The 21,805-nt window shown below is 43.6% G+C and overlaps 1 protein-coding gene and 1 long non-coding RNA gene across 12 annotated transcripts in view; one reads left to right on the top strand and one right to left on the bottom strand.

Annotated features, from left to right (window-relative positions):
* The window catches only part of myocd (myocardin), a 102,249-nt gene that overhangs the window by 25,537 nt on the left and 54,907 nt on the right, over nt 1-21,805 (bottom strand). The window lies entirely within an intron of this gene.
* The window catches only part of LOC142893284 (uncharacterized), a 47,245-nt gene that overhangs the window by 5,236 nt on the left and 20,204 nt on the right, over nt 1-21,805 (top strand). The gene's annotated exons all lie outside the window — the stretch shown is intronic.

Raw genomic sequence — 21,805 nt, 5'->3', positions numbered from 1 at the left:
GGGTGGGTGGGTGGGTTTGGGGGCAGCACACGCACAGACATGCCCCGCTCTCCGCTCTGGGAGGGGCTAAACCGGCAAAGGGTTTTCCCTCTAAGCCCCGCCCACCCTCGTCTGGCCTCGCCTCGCCGGGGCCCCGCAGGCTGGACGGGGCTCGGCTGATGACTTCTTCCTCCTCCTCCCTTCGCCAAACAGTGTAAATATATCTGCCTATCAGCCCTGCCGCCTGTCATTAGGGAAGGGTCGAGGGAGCGAGGGGGGCGGGGGGGCGGGGAGGGGGGGGAGAAAGATCAAGATAGAGGCGCTGCGGCTGATACTGATAGTGGAGCAGCCGCTCTGGAGCAAGCGGGAACTCTCACTGCAGGGGCAGCCACAAAGTTTTGTGCCTTCGCACAATACTTTGCGATGGCAAAGTATTAATAGGCCTGTTAGCGCGCTTGGACATCATTGTAAAGCAGCAGCGCTCAGTAACACTCGGTAATAATGCGTGCCAGATGGCGAGCCCTCATTGGCTCTCTCCTTGTCCCAATCATTCTGCCAGTATTTACGTTGGCTCCGTCACGCGCTTGTTAACGATCTTCTGGCCTTTCACGATGGTCGGCGTGGCTCAGGGGGAAAAAACAGTGGTTTGCCAATATACAGTATGGATGCAAGTACACGCACCAAGGCTTTGTAAATGCTTTATTTTTTTTTTTACATTTAGTGCCAGGAGGATGGGATTAATAAGTGTACGTTCTGTCCTCACTGCAGTCGTCGGGGGAAGTTTATCGGTCAGAACTTGATTGATAATTGAACCATGAGCCAACACAAACCGTCTCGTTAGCGCTACTCAATATTGAGGTGTTGTTTTATGAACATATCTGATAATTCAATAGTTATGTTTGCAATGTGACTTTTAAAGGGTAACCATTCGCACAATAAACAGGTGGAGACAGTCACGTATGTACGTACGTGCTTCTCATAATGTTGCAACACCAGTAAATACTCTTGAACCTAAAACCAAATTGAGGCTGTTTAGACTAACCGTAAGTAGCAGTAATGCTAACAAATCTTACATCTGATGATGGCTGCAGAGACCATTTACTACACAAGACTAAGGTTCTTTGCTCTGGTGTCAGGAAAACATAACTGATGTCTTGTTGAGTGCACCCAAACACACACACAGTCGTGGACATCCAGGGCTCGCACATTGAGATAGTGGGCTCATTCAAGTACCTGGGTGTTCATATGAACAATAAACTGGACCGGTCCACAAACACCACAGGGATCTACAAGAAGGGCCAGAGTCGCCTCCATCTGCCGAGGAGACTGAGGTCCTTCGGGGTCAGCAGGGTCCTTCTCCGGACTTTCTATGATCTGGATGGAGTGGAGTCACGGACAGGGACAGGAGGAAACTGGACAAACTGGTGAGGGGAGCCAGCTCCGTCCTGGACTGTCCATTGGACTCCATCCAGGAGGTGTTGGACCGAAGGATGTTGGCCAAGCTGACGCAACGCCTCCCACCACCTGCATGCACCACACTGTAGAGAGCCTGAGCAGCTCCTTCAGCTCGAGGCTGCTGCACCCTCAGTGCAAGAAGGAGCGCGACCGCTGGTCATTCCTGCCTGCAGCCATCAGGCTGTACAATTGCACTCAGTAAAATCCCATCCACTGGGATACAACAACAATCACTGTAAATTTCTCATTTAGATGCAATAGAAACTCATTTATAGCAGAGCATGTAGCACATTCAACTGTTTAATCTGTAAATATCTCGCTCTTTATCTCGCTTCTTATTTTTTTTATTTTATATTTTATTTTTGTCTATATATTTAGTTAATATAATTCTTGACCGTTTGCACTGCATTCTTTTTTGATTGCTGTAATTATGTAAATTTCCCCACCGTGGGATCAATAAAGGTCTTCTACTTCTTCTTCTTCTTCTTGTAATATTATAGGCCCCATTACTGGACCATTGTGGAGAGTGGTCAAATAGCTCCTCACAACAGGCTCATGTGAAGCAACGCTATCTATGTTTCTATCTTAATTCATAGTTTCAAAAATCAAAAATCATTGGCTTGAAAAAAGGTGAATGGCAGCCCTGTCTTTGACATCGAGCCCCCATCTGGCCTGGACTATGACGACTATGTGTTGCCTGTCTGCCACCTCACAGTAACAGATATGGGCCTATACATACAAGTCTGTGTCAATGACAGCGGATCTTTTTTTAACGGTGGGAAGACTTCAGAGATCTGCTCCGAAGGTCCTTTCACACCGGGCAATAGGCGAAGCAATGTGAATGAACCATGTGAAAATGCAAAGAGCGAGAAAAAAAATAAATAAATAACGGCCGCTTCGTCGCTCTGTGGATGTAAATATAGAACATACTACATCACGCTGACGCACCTTGACCACCTTCCCATCATGGCAGCAGTCACACAGATGGAGGCATCGTATTCTCGGGCGCGCAAAAGCACCGCGTATATTGGATCAGAGTTTCCCTATTTCAAATCAGAGACGTGGAAATTATTGGATGGTTCAGGTTGCCGGGATCATTCTTGTCACACAACCAACCACACCCGTACTCATATCCAACAATCTAGGATGCAAACTGTGGCAAGGTCAGCGGAGCGAATTTGCGCCATTGACTCAGGTGCTGTATTTCTGGGTTTTTTTCACCTGCACATCAGTGGGAAAAAAAACCCTTTGTGAATGCAGGCCGAGGGTGGCACAGAGTACGTGCGCAACGTCATTGCAAAAAATATGCCGTCATTTACCACTGCGCTACTTTGAGGATGTGGCCCTAAGTGCTTTGGTATTAATAGCAGCATAAAAAAAGCGAATCTATACTTTTACAAAAATGGAGACATTTCTAACATTAGAGGAAACCACCTCTCGTCTCCGGAGGCTGCAGGTGAGGGAAGTTATCGATACAGACCACAGTTAGCGATCAGCTGAATGTGCCCCCCCCCCCCCCCCCCCCCCCGCCCCTCCCTCCTCCCAGCAGCTCAGAGGCAGAAGGTTTGTCTTATCAGCAGCATGATAGCTCACTCCCCCTGCCTGCAGTCAACAAAGCATCCCTTCCTCCGGCTCCCACATACCAGGACGACATTTGTCTGAGTTGAACTACAAGCACAGTGCCCGCAACGCCACGGACGGGCGGAGCCAGCCAGTGGCCTCGGCGCCCAGCCCTTCCCCACGTCAGCTGCACAGGGCGAGGGTTGACCCCCACTCTTTCCGAAAGGAAAATGTTGCCTTGAGCGTCATTAATTGCGTCCTTGTTTACGCTCGGCAGCAGGTGTCAAAGTCTGCCATGGCTGATGTTCCAGAGGGCTACTGTCTCACTAAAACCCTGATTAAAAGCTTCAGCAGTTACAGCTGAGAATGCAGGGAGGCTAAATGCTGAAAGACCGTACGTGTCCCCGAGCGAGACGAGCTTTCTGTCTGGATGTCGGCTGGCCGAGGAGCAACAGGCGGCAAAATAAGTGCTGGCACCTCCCATGACTTCATGTGTCTGATTTAAATGTAATCATGTGTATTTTGTTTGCCAGCTCACTGATAAGAGTCCCAAGTGCAATATGTTGTTTGAGTCTGCTTTTTTTTTTTTTCTCATTTTTTTTTTTTTTTTTGGCCAAAACTTGTCTCTTTCTGCACGAATGAGTCATGTATTTAAGAATTCATCTTATTTTGCTTTTACTTGGAAAAGCTTCTCCCACCAGTGTCTCAGGGTATATCAAATGCAATTTATTGGTTTTGACATCAGATTGTGTTTCAAAGAGGCCTAACTTCTTTTCTGGTTTCAACAAATTCCATCAAGACTTTTTTTCATTTTCTCATGGGTTCGTTTTGAGAATATTGGCATCTCTTGAGCTTACACAATAGTTTTTTTTTCCCCTCCCTGCTTGCTTGTTCATATTTAAATTACACACCCATGTCATGCACACTTCCATTCACCCATGTTTCCTAACATCTCCATCCTGTCAGTGAACTCATCAGAATTAAAAAAAAAAAAAAAAAAAAGTTGTTGTCCCAGCTGTCATGAGGTGAAGGCAGGGTGACACCCTGGACAAGTCGCCAGTTTATCGCAGAATTATTTAAATTATATAATGTTTTGTTCAATCCTAGGTGCCAATTAAGAGTTGCTGCTCAGCTTGAATAAAAATAATAAGTCGCTGTGTGTGGGAGCGTCAATCTATTTTTATTTTTCCTTTCCATTTCTTTTTCTCTCTTTTTTTTTTTTTATCCACCTAGAAGTCCCATCTCCGGCCAGACTTTGTTTGAGTCCCTTAAAAATATCTGCCCATTTCCGACGCGACCACTTCACAGTTTGCTACCGCGCACAAAAAGAAATGTGTGGCCCGCCGCTCCTTTTCCGCTGCGACACGGTGCTAATCAGTCACAGGGAGCTCCCTGCGGCAACAGCCCACTGCTCCTGATCTCTCCACACCATAAACACTGGCCCCGGCCGGCTTTTGTTGTTGCGCTGAGATGCACACGCCGAAAAACACGGCGCGTTTTTAAATGTGACGAATGACACGTGGTGTCCCCCTCGCGCTGGAGCACGTACTCCCAAAAGACGTAGAGTTCGCAAGTCAAATATTTACTCAGGATCTTCTTCTGGCCGCAAATCTCATTTTGACATTTTGCTGCGGCTATATTATTCTTGTAAGCGCCACACACACACACACACACACACACACACACACACACACACACACACACACACGCACAGGCACGCACACACCACAGAGCAGCAGCAGCAGCCTTGCGTCTTAATTAGCAGGTGAAAGTGCTTAAAGGAAAAGTCTGTCAGAGGGTTTGACAGTGTACACACAGCGTCTCCTAGAGATTCCTGGGGAGGTCACCCAGCCCTGGCTTAATCCTCCCCTTTTAATTGGGCCCTATGTCAACGGACGTGACAAGTCTCATCTGAACTGTCTGGGACCGCGCACGTGTGTGTGCGTGCGTGCGTGCGTGCGCGCGCGAGCGAGCGTGAGTGTGCACGCGTGATATAGACGGACGGGACGCTCCTAAACCTGCTCGACACATTGGACTGCGCATTTTAAAGGCGACGCACTCGGAGCGTGCGGCCGGGGTGTCGCATCTGAGCACTTTGCTGAGTGATGCACACATCACATGTTAAAAAAAAAACAACCAAAAACCCAACATTCCATAGTGTGTTTATTGGCCGACTGCACAGACATCTAGATCAAAAAAATGTGACAGTTGGTCTTTAGTGGGCTTTCTTGTGTTTTAGACAAAGCAGATGTGACTGTTTAAAAATTGCTAAAAAAAATAAATTATTATTATTATTATTATTATTTTTTTTTTTTAGCAATTTATGTATATATATATATATATATATAAAAAATGGCAACTGTTTAAAAACACTTATTCCATTTGATGTGCCTGCTTTTTTTTTTTTTTTTTCTTCTTCTTAGTGGCCATATGGTTATGGCCTTGAGTTTCTATTCATGATGCATCAGTGGTGTACAGCACCATGGCTGCTGATGGGACCAGACACATGTCTGACATATTTTAAATATCTCCCCTCATTTGCTGTCTGTGGATTCCAGCTGTCCCTCGGCCATTTGCCCGACACAGTGTCACAGGAGGAAGTGCGCGGCAACGCTGTGTTCGATTCAGTGTACATGTGCTTGACGCCACAGAGGAGGCGCTTTTCAGCTGTTACCCTGCCGGAAATCACCAGAGACTTTAAGTTCCTTTGTGGAGGACGCAGCTAGAAACCAGTGCCAGATACAAGTTTGAATATCCTTTGCTTCAGAGTGAAGTTCACATATGATGCAAGTTATATTTAAAAATAACTTTGCTAATGTTTTTGATCAATAATGTGTCTGCAGCCTGTCAGTGAAAGCTCCATCTTCTACCTCCTGAGCTTGCTCCACTTGTCAGAAAGTGATGTCACAAAAGGGCCGTTCTGGCCAGGTTAGGAGCAACCACAGATTGGCAGCAAGACACAGCCAAGTATTGGTTTCAACTCTTTATTTTCTCCTTCCAAACATGCGAAGATCAGTCAACTTCAGCGGGAAGCTTAGCATGTTTGTGTGGGGGTTAAAAATGTGATTTTTGGCAATTTATAGATTAGATAGATAGATAGATCCAGTCTGAAAAAGTCTGAAAAACTATGATCTTACAATGGACATAGTATGAGGTTGTTGAGAGTTGGGCTGTATTCACTCTGTGAGGTAAAAGAGTCGAGTAGGAGGCACAATGAAAAGAAAATACTTGGGTAAATGTTCCCTAGATGTTACCTTATCTTGACTCTAGTCAAGAATTGTTTTTAAAGTCAGGCATTCCATTCATTCATCGTTTATGTCATTAATATTTTTAATGAGGACAATTTGACAATAAGTACCAAAAGCGATAATACATTAAATCTCTATTGGCCTGTAATACTTAGTTCTCTTAGGGGAACAAAATAACTAGACAAAAAAAAAAAAAGGTGAGGGACAGCAGGTGAGGGCTGGTTGTCTTGATTGCTGGGAAGCAGAGTGACAGGTGTGGATGATTGTCCTGATTGTGGCAGTGCAGAGTCGAGCAGGACTGCGGTGCTGTGTGGCAGAGTCATGGGAAGAGTGAAAACAGAGGTGGGCTTGTGGACTTTCAGGCTCCAGGTGCAGCGTAGCGACTTTTGCTTCATTAAATTAACTTAAAATAACAGAAAAATGTATTGTTCCTTCATATATTTTCAAGGCTTCGTGCCTTAGTCGCACCCAGTTATTGTTGTGTTGCCAAATGTTTACACTGGGACTGAAATACTTTGAGATAGACACAGAGATGCGAGGATGACATAGTTCTGAGACTGTCAGCTAGCACTAATCACAAACTGGTGTTACTGACTGTGAAGGATGAGCCAGTACATATCATAAGAGTGAGGCATCAATCCGAAACCTGTGTTGTATTTTATAATTTGGGGGTTTTCCTCAGCTGGAGCATGGGCCCTGTAGCATGAGAAACCTGTTTGTTTCAAATAATTAAGATTACTAGAGAGAAAATGTTGATTGTCAGGTCAAAAGAGCACAGGATGTAGGTAGGGGTCTTGGCGGCGGCTTCCTGCGACTGTGTGTGTGTGTGTGTGTGTGTGTGTGTGTGTGTGTGTGTGTGACGTTGTCTGCAGCAGCTGTGTTCTGTCAGTCTGAGCGTTGCCTCACTTCTCTGTCTCGGGCAACAGTTCTCTGCTCGTTGGGGGGGCTCTCAGGTAAACACTGACGTTCAACCAGCCTGACAACCCTCAGCGCGCCACACTAATCAAATAACCCCTTCCGCCAACATTGGCGCTCCTCGGTTGAGTTTGAAGTCGTTGAAGGATTGCTGTCGATACTGTGATTTCTTCACCAAGGCCCTCATTGCTGATGTCCGTTGTGGTTTTTGTGAATGTTTTTATTCCCCTAAGCAACTGTACTAGACCTTCAGCTTGTGTTTCACTGTTGTCTAATGACTTGCGTTAGCTTAAAGAGACATTTCATACGAAACATCGACATGTTTACGAGAATCAACCGTCCAGTTAATTCTCCTTAATCGGACTAACTCCTCATCACAACAAACAAGGAAGTTGTTGGTGTTATATTCAAGGCTTTACTGAACTGAAATGTCAGGGATCTAGTAGATCCCAATGGGTCAACAGTTGGTGGAAAAACCCAAACCAGCTGTCTGGCACCGACAATCATCCTCAAAGTCACGACAGTCCCCTTTCCTCACCATTGTGACGCTTGCATTGATCGTCAGAAAGTCGTCTTCATCACGTCAACGTGCCTGAATACACTGAGTTTTTGCCATGTGATCGGCCGAGGAGCTATTTTTGTTGATAAGCAGTTGAACAATGTGCCTAATAAAGTGGTCAGTAAGTATACTGTATATACTGCAAAGCTCAAACATGTCATCACAAAAGAAAAACTTGAAATAACCTCTGTGACCCCAGGGTCAATTGCCTTGTACTGATAAATTGACTTTCATGTGAAGTCTGTTTGGGCTGTATTGCTTTCCATCCAAGTTGTTGTGCCTCGGTAAGTGATGATTTATCATTTGGCTCAACTGCAGAACACAAAACAAGCCCCTGTATGGCTTCGAGGTTGGACGACGTACGCTGGATTCATCACAGACAAACTTGACTGTGACTCAGTTTGTTATCTGCGCCAAATTAGTCTTATCACAAGACTTGTGGATTTTCTCATGACACAAGTCCCCAGGCTGAAAAAATAGAGGATGAGGGGCAGAAAGTGTTGATCATGAAATGCTAAATATGAGAAACACTAAAGAAGACAACAAATGCAAGAGGACAGGGAGGAGGGGAGATGATGGAGGCTGATGGAGGAGCCAGAACAAATGCTGTAAGGGAACGAGGAGTTCTAGAGAGAAGGGCTGAGGAGGTGGGGAGGGAAATGAGGGTCGGAGGCGAAGGAAGTGTGGACAGAGCTTAATGTGGAGTCAAGCTCACGGTTTCTCCATCTGTCTCCGAGCTGTGGTTCATAATGAGCGTGTTCCACATGGGAGTGATCCGAATCCAAACCAGAAGTGACAGAAAGACAAGCCCGAGCCAGCAGCCCGAGCCGCTGCTCTCTACTTCCACCTCTCCTTGGGCGCCCTTTCTCTTAACCTTTATCTTGTCTGCTGCTCAGTCGCCGTCCCGCCGCTCTCCTCCGTCAGCCCTCCGAGGGCCTCCGTCGGCCCCCGAGCAGAACTTGTCTGCCGCCTGCCGCGGAGATGTCAGTGTGTTTGAGAGACAGCGGCGCTGCGACCAATCGGAATGGAATCTCAAAACAAAGCAAGAGTGCGAGGGGAGATAGACTGTCTCCACGTCATGTAAAACTTGAAGAAAAAAAATTAAACAAAACAAAACAAAACAAAAAAACTCAAGGAGGGGAGAGTCTGGCCAGTCTTTGTTTTGTGTTTCTGCACTTGTTTAGGTTTTAGCAATTGACTTTGCCTCCGCTCCAGTCTGCGAGTGCTGGCCAGTGGCCACGGGGGTGCGAGTGGGTTGAAGACTGACTGGAGTGTGTGTGTGTGTGGGTGTGTGTGTGTGCGCGCGAGGCTTTGGTGCAGAGACGATCCTGCATCACCACAGCTTAGCTCTAACTCCTGCCTATTACTAAGGGCTATAGGCCGGCTTTGCACGGTATTCCCAAAACTTCACTATCAGAAATTTAATAACTCACGGTCGACTTTGTTGTTGTTAACGCGTGCGTCCGTGACTAACGGCCCAGATGAAAGGCACCTCGGCAGGAACGGCCGTTTGTGCCAAGCTAAAGTCTTCTATCATGCTTGACGGAGTTAGAAAGAGAAACCAATTAAGTGAAAATTAGCGTATTGAAATAGAGTGAGTCAGGGCAAGCAGTGTGGATTTAGCACTGGCATGACATGCCCAGTTTTGTTGCATGACTGGAGAGAGATGATCTTGCACGTCAGCACCAGAAATCCTTTATCAGTAGTTATAGCGCCCAAACTAATGTGATGATTTAAAAATAAATTCAAGACTCCAATTATGTAAAGAGAAACAATGTTTTTGGAAATGCTCAAGTCAGTATTTCAGTTACTGCGGTGCAAAGAATAGATTTTCAGGGCCCAATTTCAATCTTGTGATTAAGATGATGTGTGAAGTCCAGACTGAGGACAGGAAATAAATAGCAGCTCTGGCACAGATGTGGTACAATGTGCACCAATCTGCTTGGACTAGCGTTGCAGCACTCAAGACATGTCTTGGTCTGTCTCAACCACTTTTATGTGGTCTCATCTTAGCCTCAATACTCTTTGGTCTTGGTTTGTCTTAGTCTCTGGCATAACAGTATTGAGGGGATTTCAAAAACCAGGTCCAGGTGTACCCTCATTCTTATTACACACCCTTATTCAAATACAACCCAGATTATGCGTTTATGATATATATTTGTATGTATGTATATATATATATATTTATATATATATATATATATATATATATATATATACATATATATATATATATATATATATATATATGTATATATATATGTATATATATATATATACATACATATGTGTGTGTGTATGTATGCTATAATGTACATTATCCGTGCCACTGCTGTGTTTTTGCCTGCAGTTGGAATAATGTCATATTGGAGTTATTATTATACCATAATGGCTGTACTTATTTTACACCAGAATGATACTTTCTTACCAGAATGATTAGATGATGATACTGTTCTGCAATTTATGCAAGTGGTAGAAAAGTCAGATGAAAATTTACATCCCTCTGTTCCTAATGCAACATGGAACTCCTTATCAACATTGACTAAAACCGGTCCATTGCAACGTTCAAGACACAAGAACCCGTGTGGACCTCTGTTTTCTTAATTGAACGTAAATCACAACATGATAGGGCTAATTTTAATTTGTGTCCACGAATCTGGCTGATGATGATGACAGAATACATGACCATTTTTTTCCCTTTACTTGATAAAAATTGTTTATTTATTTATGTTTTTTTTTTTTTTTTTTATTATACCTCTACAGGTAAAAATCCAAGACAAAAGGTTAGGATTATTTGGTCTGTTTTGTGTCTGCTGAGGATTAATTGGCATCCTTTTGGGATGAAGGACTGAAAAAAAAACCATCCAGCATATTAAGTGACTATGTTTAGCAAAAAAGGAATCTACAAAGTTTTTGAGACTTCAGAAAAAAATTATGTCTTTTTGCTGGCCAGAACTGGCCAATTGTGAGGAGGTGAATGCCTAAGAACTAGGTGGTGGACTATGAGATGGCAAACCCACCAGTATCTTACAGGAAAACCAGCCTGGCAACCAACCAATCTTCGTGAACTTGCATTGTTAGCAGGACTGGCAACTGATTTGTATAGTCTCAGTATCATGTAGCAGTCCGTTCAGTGACTTTGCCACAGGAACTCAAGAAATGGCACAGTAGATCAGCATCTCCAGCAGGCAGCCGCAGGGATGTAGGACCACCAGAGGGTCCTCAATTCATAGAATACATAAAGAAAAAAACTAAATAGCATAAATATTTAGCTATCTGCATATTTAGAGCCGGTCCAGAACTTTGAAATGTCCTGGGTGAAATGGCCTGTCAGCCAGCACATTCTTCCTCTCAATGACTGGAGCCATGTTTTTGTTGGTATGACCCCTCCAACCGAAGACCCTGCAGCCCCTCCTTCTACCCTGCTGATGTCTTTGACAGAGTAAAACACGCTGCTCCAGACGCTGATACACGGTCAGATTCGAATTTGCTTATACGAAACGGTCTCGTACAGGCTGCTCTGCTGGGTAATCTGATCTTGGTACAGCAGCTGAAGCGGCTGACAGATAGAAAGCAGAGCCAGGGGTTGCCACAGGCCACAGACTGGGCACCGAGCGGGTATCTACTGGGCTGGACTCCACTTGACCCTGTTGGACTGGGGACTTATTTATAGGACAACTTTTCTCTCTGTGTGTTTATCTGCCCGTGTGTGCACGTGTGTCCCTATGTGTTTGTACACTCACCCGGAGGGGAGTTTGTCTTATCAGCACCACCGAGCATTCATCAGGGGTGACATTTTCTGCCATTCCTTGTTCAAACCAAACACTCGACTGTGTGTGCTATCGCCACACTGTGGGACGTTGAGAGGCCTGACTTATGCGACCTGTCAGTAAGAAATTACACTATCGTCACGCCAACCCATTGATTCGGTACGTTGCCATTTTTTATTATTTTTCCTGTGATAGGTAATTTGGTCAGACAAACCTTTCTTTCTTCCTCACCCGTTTCTGAAAGCTGAAACAACAAAGGGGCACCACCGGCTCCGTGGCCCTGCTTGCTTTTCACACCCCAGGGACTCTCGGTGGGTCGTGATCCAATGTTATTGTAGGGTTTGAAAGAGCTATGTGTGTATATGTGGTACTCACTGTCTTTTCTCTGTTTTTGTGGCCAATGTGTGTGCATATGTGTAACCCCCAACAATACATTTCCAGGGTTCGGTGGGTTTGGAAATTTGTAGGAAAGTCATGATTGAGGGTAATAGGATCAAGAGAAGCTGCTGCTGCTGTTGACTTAGCTAACAGGATTATGAACTGTGAAAAACTATTGCCTTTAACTCATTGGTTATGGCAATTTTCATGCACTATAGAAGCCTGTAGGAAGATGTTTAGTTTTAAAAGAAGGCCGGTGACTACCGAGGGGTGGGGGGGGGGTGGGTGCATTTTTTGCAACAGGGCGATCACCCCGTCTCAAATTAGTATCCTGAGATGTTGATGATGAAACAAAAACAAGATGGGTGGGGATGTAGAATGAGTAACCTGGAATCAGCTCGGTATCAGTCTCTTTGGTGACATCACAAATGGCACTGTTGCTGAGCAAGCAAAAAAAGTTTGCATCATGTGTTTCCTTTTCAAAGAATCTGTGTTAAAAATGTAGCTTATTGGGAAAGAACAGGATAACAAAGATATCATTTATAACTTAAAAACAAACAAACAAAGCTCTCTGGCCACACAAGGGCCCATGATTAACAGTTTGTCTATTTTGGAGTAACTACGAACACTTATTTGAAAATCGAATGGCAGTGAAACAGATCTTGACAAGCATTGCCTTGCATTACGAAAAAATTAATAGTGGAAGATTTTCCGCAATACAGATATGTTGTCATCTGTTGACTAACTTTTGAAAATATGTGGTGATCAATCTAAAAGAAGACACGACAGACCAATACCTCTTTTTTGTGTGACTTGGGTGCAAAGACACTTTCCCTATACGAAAAAAAAAATGCAAGGGCCGTAAAAGCTTGCTTCTCCTTGTGATATCAGGATGCCTTAGTGACAAACAGAGTCTGGTTAAGACACACAGAGCAGGATCTGAGCAGGATGTGACTCGCTACCTCGGCCCACTCCATGAGATCCAGAGACCATTCTTTGGGGCTTTATGTCATTGCAGAGTGGACAGCTTTGACACAAAATGCTCAGCATCCAGTAATCCTCCCTGCAGTGTTCGGTCACACTGCCCATATTCTCTGGATTTACTCTTTTAAAATGGCGGTTGTTCTTGAACTAATGATAAACGTGACATGGCTTGGAGATCAGATTGGAGCTCTGTTTATTTGCTTTGGTAAACACTTCACGCTGTAGCAGTGCCACAATGAATAAGGGTCAACTGGTTTGTTTGTACGAATGAGTACTATTAAGAGCTCTACCCGTGCTGGCCAAGTGTTTGGCTTGAGCAATAACGAGTAAGAGCCCAGTTCCTCAAGGATACCATGACAAAGTCAAAGTCATAATGGTCTTGCAGATAAAGGACCTTGTGATTACCAGTTCAACGCACTCTCCCAACCACAATAGGAACTTCGGTGGGTGAGACGGCTAGCGTGTCACAGTGACCAGAGGTGTCACTTTCTGTCTACCCCATCAGGCACTCGCACACACTACCGCATCCATGTTGAGGTATGATGTCACCGGTCACCCGTCCGCCGAGCCATGGACTAGCGCCATGATCGCAGGCTGAAAGACTCACAGGCTCCACGCGAGTAGGGGAGGACACGAGGGGAAGACAGAGGGGGAGTAAACGGCAGGAGTGAAGGCGAGAGACAACTCGGCAGTGTCCTCGGCTGCAGGAGGAATGATGCTCAGACCTGAGAGGCTGCCAGATATCCCTGCACCGGGGCGTCTCAAGTGTGGTCATCCATCTACCGCATGTGAGATCATGCTTAAGCGTGGACCATGCACGTTACGGTGCTCACTGATATAATCAAACCCTGAAAACCAAAGCAAAACGCGCACAGACGCCATGCAAGGCTTGCACATGTTAATATGTTGCATGGAGTAAAAATGACCGTGTTGACATTATGATTTGAGTCGGCGTGCGACACTGAAGACGTCAGACAAAACAACACCGCTTTTGGTTTACTTTTTCTTAAGCCTTCCTGTGATAGCCTTTATCAAGGTTCTACGTCAAGTGTATTTTTAAGGGGCTGACCTTTTGATAAAAACACAAGCAATCAATCAGTTATAGAGAGTGGATATAAATTTAGCTCTTAGTTTGCCAAAATAACAATTTCAGCAATCTTTTGTACCCATGGAATAAATTCTATATTGGAATAAAGCCCTGTTATCACAGAATCTATCATTAGAATACTGAGATAACCATTCATTAAACATTTGGCTTAATTTAATGCTAGTGAGGGTTAGGGCTAGTAAAATTGTATTTAACAGCTTTTTACATCCCATGAGCCTACAATACACTGCCAGTGCAACTCCAGCACTATTCTATTTCTAGTGCATTTCAATGAGTGTTGCTCCACATTACCATCACCTGGCGTATAACAGTAGAGTACGGGATTCTCAGCTGTTGTCCATCAAACTATATGACTGTTAGTTTTTATGTGGCTCTAAAACCGTTTTTAAGTGTGTTAGTTAAATTACACAACATTCTTCTAACTTAGATTGTGACACAACTTTGCACAGCCCGTGTCTGCAAAGCCTCTGCTAACAGTTCTACAGGTGGCAGCTGTGTTTGGTGGAGCTAGAGGCCTGGACTACAGTCCCACGTTAGTACGAGCACTGACACGCATCCCCACTCACACTCTGATCCCCCTCAGCTCTGCTCTGTATTTGCGTGTGATGGGGACCCCCTCTGAACTGTGCTGACAAGGAGGACTTTCACTCTCTGCATACTTCACACAGGTCTGCAGACTGTCCGGCAGGCCCCTCCCTCTCCAATCAGCTGGCTGTCAGCTTGACTGACAGCTTGCAAGTGGTTGGCCTTCTAGACATGTCCTAGGGAACAATTTCCCAGATAAAGAACCCTCGGGATCAGACAGCAACTGGCTTGTCAGCCCATCAGACAAAAGAGAGCAAATTAGGAAAAGAGAATACAATGGTGTTATCTCAGTAGTTATCACAGTAGTCAGATCAACAGTGAAACTACTGTAATACAGGGGGTTCTTTGTTTTCATTTTACCTTCCTCCATGAATGCAAGAACTGATTGTATTTTTCTGTCTGTCTATAACAAAAAAGTAAACTCTATGAATCAACATGCTGTTAAATCATTAGATCCTACATTGACGTGTGGGGGATGTTGGAGATTCCGGGGAGAGCAAGCAAAGTCTCTCTGTCTAGGGAGTATATTCCAAGAATGACCTTGCATTGTAGTGCGGGATTTTGGCTGCATGGTGATTGGGAACGTGCTGTCTGGCGACTCTTATCATTCTTGTCTGTCAGAGGCGGGAACACTTGTTGCCTGTGGGGAAGGCTGTCTGAAATTCTCTGGAGAGCATTGAGGCCAGCTCACACTCTGCAGGCTGGAGATCACATCGGAGACTGGCCTCATACCAGGGAGACAAATCACGGTGGTGGTTGCAGAGGGGCCTAAATGGCTGCTGGATGTATTTCATTCACAGATTGAAGTTAATACACTGACATGTACTCAAGAGATGAGAAAACAGCTGAATGGATATGAGCTTCAGGCATCGCATATTAGACATTTCTTTGTCAGCCCAGTAACCCAAAGTGAGGTGTTTCCTCCAAACAAACTGATAGCCATCTAATTCTATATTTTACTGTAAGCCTTGACATGTATGTATGAACCTTATGCATTGGAAAGCGAAATGTCTTCAAAATACAAAGAAAGTGACCCCTTTCCAAGTGTAGAATTGTGTGACATGGGAACATTGCATGCATCCCAGTTGCATGACTTCTACGTTACCCATGAATATGATGCTATTTTTGTACTAGTCTTAAAACAATGTCTGTCCACATGTTCCATAAACAATACTTTGGTATTTATCTAAAAATAGAAAGTGCATTTCCCCAGGCTTTGAGTTTGGACAGAAGTGGGTAACATGCTGCAAATGAAAACAAATTCCTGTATAAAGTTGTATGATACATATATGCTCAAGTGTGGTGAACTACTTGAACTACCAACTTAAGCTAGGCTTTATTGGGATCTAACTTAAAAGTCATGTATTATATAGGCACTTTGTCTACCAACATTTGTCTCTTGCCGGTCAATAAACTACCCAGGAGTAAGAGAAACTCCATTGCTTGCCTCATTTCTCCCAAACTTTATGCCACAAAGCAAAACAAACAAACAAAAAAATCCATCCCTGTGTGACATCGCAGAAGGCAAAATATGGTGCTTTCTGGAGATCTGTAGCATTTTTTTGGAAACATGATCATGCAAGGGTGCTTGACTGGAGTGCATGACAACCAAAGAACTTCAAGTGTGTGTAATATGGCATCTTTAACGTCCAAAGGTCACCTCTTTGACAAATTTAAAGCACCGTTGCACAGTTGCACGACAAGTAATGAAAGTAATAAAAACTAAGGAATGCGCATATATCACTGTGAACTACAATGGGATGTTTAATGAAGAATAAATCATGTATTTTGTGCTTTCTCCTACCGATTCCATAAAAAGGCAAAATATAGTTTCAAAAACCTGTGTATTTATTTTTCTGTATTAACATAAAACAACAAAAACACACCCCTTTAACCCTGTTCTCCCTCTCATATTAGATTCAAAATCTTCCTTAGCCCAGTCTTCCCAGTTTGTAATTTCACAGTAAAGCCAACTAGCACAATGTTCAGTATCATTCGACAGCCGTCTACATCAAACCAAAGCAAACAGGGGATCAAAAGCCAGATACCTGTTGTAGCTCCTCTTCCTTTTAATGAAATTTCCAAGGTGTATTTAAAATGAAGTACAATGTACATAAACAGAGAATGATCAGACTGGCTGTCCTGAGCGTTAATTGAGGAACATCTGTAATGAACACATACTTGACCCCTGATAGGATCTCCATATAACTGGTTCAAACGAGATGGCAATATAAAAGTTGTTTTCGCAGATGCTGAATCCCATAGCTTCTGCTATGTTAGCTGAAACCTTTGAAAAAACCTGTGCAACTTGACTTTTGGGAGAGGCAGCATTCGAGAGACATTTTGTGGTAACACTTAGATGAATTCCCTTCTACGTACATTTATTAGGAACATATCAAATTTATTTATGTTGTTAAGTCTTTTTTTTTTTTTTTTTAAGCAGATGTGAATTAGCATTATAGTTCCTATGGCATTTACTGTATGTATTTGTTCTTCTCACTTGACCTGTTCTGGGGAGAATAGCGGAGCTGCTATTGTCCTACAGAGATGTGTGGACTAGCGAGCTTCTAGTCAGGACACAGGAGTTTGATGTCACTGTCACCAAGTGTGGCATCTTCTCATGAAAGAATACCACAGCAGCTTGGGGTGGTCAGTGGAGGGGTTGTGCGATGGCTAGTCTGCTTTTCTCCCTGTTACAAGTAAATCTATCCATACAAATATTATATATATATATATATATATATTTTAGGACATTACATTAAGGAGGAAAAACTCCATGTCTTGCTTTAAATGTCAAAATGTCTTAAATAAACGTGGAAAATCATTTGCGCAAACCAACCAAAGGCTTAAAAACACTGAAATCTGAATTCTGATTTGATTGGTTTAAGACTGATAATATGTTTAATAAGCCAATTTCCCCAAGTCATTTGTAAGCTTTTCTTGTTAAACACCCCGTGTGTAAGATTTAGTACCCTCTAATGGTAAGCAAGCGCATTGCAAACAATTTAATAATGTAATGCCTGTTGTGTGACATCCCTCTTGATCACATCTTCTCCTCTATACGAGCTGTGAGGAAACCCTGATAAGATCAATGCTGTGGGCTGGTGGTGCTGGGCAGGTTGTGTTCAGTATGGCTGTTTTTGATCAACTCATTAATGCTATGAAAAAACAAGCATTCATGAGTTAATTAATGACTTTCTATTGTTAGTGACTGACAGTGTTTCAAACGACAGTGGAAAGGTACGGCTCAGCACGGTAATGTGACTTTTATTTGAGTATATTTTACGGCAGTTTCTACTAGAGACTTTCTAGTCAGACGTTTTCCGTCTACCTGTGTGTCTCTCCATGGAGCTGTTCCACTGAGAGAGCGCCCCCTGCAGGTTGGGAGCACTTCCGTTGTAGTAGCTGGCTTATGCAGCGTTTTTTTTTTTTTTTTTCTTTTTTCCGTTTGCATGTGTTTTCTTGGTTTGCATCTGTTGTGTTTTTCATCGCTTCTCTGTTTGCAACGCATTTGATTTTTAAGTATATGTTTTTTTTTGTCTTGAAGCGCATTTTTTTCCGTTTGCACCATGATCCTCTTTCTGCACCTTGTTTAGACTTGTGTTTGTGGATTTGTATTGTTTCCATACTTGAAGCTATTTTCGCCGACTAAGGCGCATTAGGAAGTTGTATTGTGTTTGGCCCTTGTCAGCCACCGTTCGAAAGGGTTTGTCTTAGAAATCCTTGACATGTAAATTCATTAAAATCAGAAAAGCCTTGCAAGCTCCATAGAGACCTCCATTAAAAGAGGTGCTTAAACAGTCCTCATGTGCTGAGCAAGGAAGTAGCATAATAAATCACAATGTAATTTATGGAAAAAAAAACTCTGTCGGTTCCGGCCTGCCCATCACTGATCTTCTCATAAACACAACACGTGTGATCCCAGCGAGGCTGTCCGTCAGCCTGTTCATTAAATCCAATCCCCTCTGATTTAACAAATGTTTTCACTCTGATTCCAGCCAGTATTGTTCTGTCCATTGTGCCTTAACCAAGTCCAGCCCACCGTGTATTTCTCTCATCTGCACAACTGGCCTCTAATCACAACCAGGTGCCTCCCATTCATATTAACATATGGTTCTACCTCCCCCCCATATTTTGACAAATACAAACCTGGGTTTCTGACTAATAAAACTGTGAAATGAATTCTCTCTTTTTATGATTCACAACACATGAAGATGGTTGAGGGAACAAGGTAGAACAGCGCCGAGAGTGATTTCACCTTGCATGCAACCTCCCTTCACGGTTAGTGCCGACTCTGATACATGACTGGGTTTGCCGTTATTAGAGGCCGGACCCTGCGCTGCGCCTGATCCAAATTCTCTTTTCCTTTCATCAGTGTCTTATTCGGGTTATTGGTTGTGTGCTGTAGCGCGCAGGCCGAAAGGCTTTGCTGTGAAATTTTCACGATCTGGGATGGCGGCTAAGCGGAAGGGCCCAGCTTGTGTTTTAGCAGCTGCAAGAGTTACTAAGAGCCGTAATGTGACTTTAGCGTAGCGTGCGCAGCCATGTTTTGTTTGTCTGTCTGACAAACTGCAGGTATCTTTCTCTTGCATTTTAGGCTTCCTGTTGTTGTGCAACACAATTGCTTTTCTTCAGAGGCATCTGGCCTTATACCAATCAATTTAGTTGATGATAATAGTTTGTTTGTCAGTTAATTTGATGGATTATTGTTGCACACGGTGGACACAGCAGTGCAGGGATCAGCACGGTGGCCTTTCTAAATGTGGACTTGCTCTCTCTGTGCCCGTGGGTTCCTCACCATTACCACGTCACAGCTGGGATAGGCTCAGCCTGTCCACGACCCTGAGTGCAGAAGAAGTGGTTTTAGAAAATGGTTGGATGGATGTTACAAATACACACCTTTAATCTGTAACCCAAATGTTAGATTATTATTATTATTATTATTGTTTCTTTTTTTTTGCTGTGGTTTCTATCTCTTTCAGTCAAGTGAAATTTAAAGGGCTGCCTACGTCTGATAAGGGCCGCTTGATGATCTCTTTGTTCCTTTCCCTTTTCTAAGTGGCTTCTCGCCAAGGCAGGCAGCAGTATATAAAACAAAGTGTCAAATGATGTAGCAGAGCAAAGTCACTGTATAAGTGTAAGAGTCACAAATCATTACAAAAACGAAAGTAAGATGTGAACTTACTCTGAATGTGTGTTACACATTTGAGCTTGAACAGGTTATCACTGCAATGGCAACAGCCAGGAATGATACAGAATATGAAGGTAACAGAGATTAGGGTTTTTTTTTGTTTTGTGTGGAGCATGTAGTCTTTCTGCAGAAGCTGCATATCAAACACATGGGATCTATATTTAATATTTTCACAAGGTGGTCAGGCAGTATAATTTGTAGGTTTAGAAGTGAAGTACAATTCTGAAAATTAACAAGGCTTTCAACAAATGCAAGTGGCTTCTGTCAGATCACAGTGTAGCGCAACTCTGTTGAGCCAACGCTCTCTTGACCACCCAATACATGATTGATACCAGTGCTCGATCTGAGCTGCCTTTTCGTCGCTTCTTCCCTCTCAGGTCTGGAATGCACTTCTGCTCCATCTGAGCCGTGAGCCGGATCAGAGCTGTATATTGTGTTACTGTTTTCATTTCTACTGCAAGGATTTCTGCCCTTGGTAAAAAATTCACCACCCAAAGCTCTTGTATCCACAATACAACACCTGGAAAAAGAAACTCTTCATTAATCTCTGCAGCCCCAGAATCTGCGGTTTTAGGCACTTCTGTTTCCAAACCACATGTGAGGCGGCGCAGCGGCTGCCCGGCAGAGCCTTTGTTTTAGAATAACTCTGGGTTATTTTCAGGTCATTGTGGGCGAGTGGTTTCTTAATTGAATTTCTAAGCGTTTTGTTTAATATGCCACCGTTAAAGGCTTCTAAAAATAGCCGTGTGGATGCAATGACCTAATCTTTTCCGAGGCTTTAGAGAACCGGATAATCCTAGATGGCTGTTATGTCTCCAACTAACAGCTGATTAATAAATTATAAAAGAGGGCAGCGGATTAGATCAGTTTCAACGTCGTTCCTAACTTAGGAGTGCTAAAATATTGTGGCACTGCAGCACATGGTCCCTGTGATTCACTGTATGGACTGTCCTGCCTTCTTCAGTTCTTTATCTAATCCCAGAGGGGCTTCTAGAGCCTTATAATAATTATGGCTGGTATGTGTGGTGACAGATGACGGAGGACACCCCTTGAATTCTCTGTCTCCATCAAGACTAGAAATAAAAATGAGAGCTTCAAACAGAAGCTTCAGGCATAAGCCCTTTAACTCCCTCTATATTACATTTGTCCCTACTCTTATCCACTGTGAATATTAGCGACAATCACGCAAACTTTAATAGCCGCTTCGGCTAAGTTTTTGTTTCCAGTGGACAGTGGCGTCAGATCTGAAAAGCCTTTTCATTAGAAGCCATAAAATTGTAATAACATCTATTCTCCCCCTCTAACTGCCTGCAAGTCAGTTGATGAGCTTGTATACAGCGCCACTGGTGCCCAAACATGGAGCCCCAATGTGGCACTGAAACCAGAAGCACATTGATAAGACATAATAGGCAAGGGTGACATGGACATCACTATATGTATGTATGAGCATATTAAGTCTTGCTACACAATGTGGGTCTCAATATGCACAAAGTCACAGCCGTCTTTTCTGGCTAGCTACGACTACACCACCTCAAAAAACCCAGCACTTTACTTCACATTAGTCATTGACCACTGGTCTTAATATGCAGATTGGAACATGTCCACTTGTTTGATGGACCGAACAGTACTCACTGAGACAATACAACCAATGTTCAGATTTTGTTCCATGTTCCATATTTAATTTTGGAAAAAGAAAACTTGAAACTTAGATCTTGCATGAATGAGGATACAAATTCATGCAGAATTCCTGTGTTGATCATCTTCTAATAATGCAATGCAACCTCTATCTGAGGTTTTATTGCTGTGGTAGCAGACATACAAGTGTCTAAGGTCCCTAGCTGTCACTAACAAGACCTGGGCCAACTCAAAGGTCTGTTGTTAAGATGGACGAAGCTTGGATGAGCTTAGCCATCTCTTAGTAAAGCCTTTGGAATAATCTAATTTCTCCTTTGGTCACTACTCAGAGCTCATCATCATAAGTTAAGGTAGGAAAGTTGTCAGTCTGGTGCACCAAAGTTGGTGCAATGCTTCCCTTTTTCAAACCACTCAGGACTACTTGCCCATCACCAGCTC

Source organism: Nelusetta ayraudi, unplaced genomic scaffold (assembly GCF_046127955.1).
Source record: "Nelusetta ayraudi isolate G7.1 ecotype Tasmania unplaced genomic scaffold, CSIRO-AGI_Nayr_v1 ptg000042l, whole genome shotgun sequence".
In the NCBI taxonomy this organism is placed as follows: Eukaryota; Metazoa; Chordata; class Actinopteri; order Tetraodontiformes; family Monacanthidae; genus Nelusetta; species Nelusetta ayraudi.
This window is presented reverse-complemented; position numbering and strand designations above follow the sequence as displayed.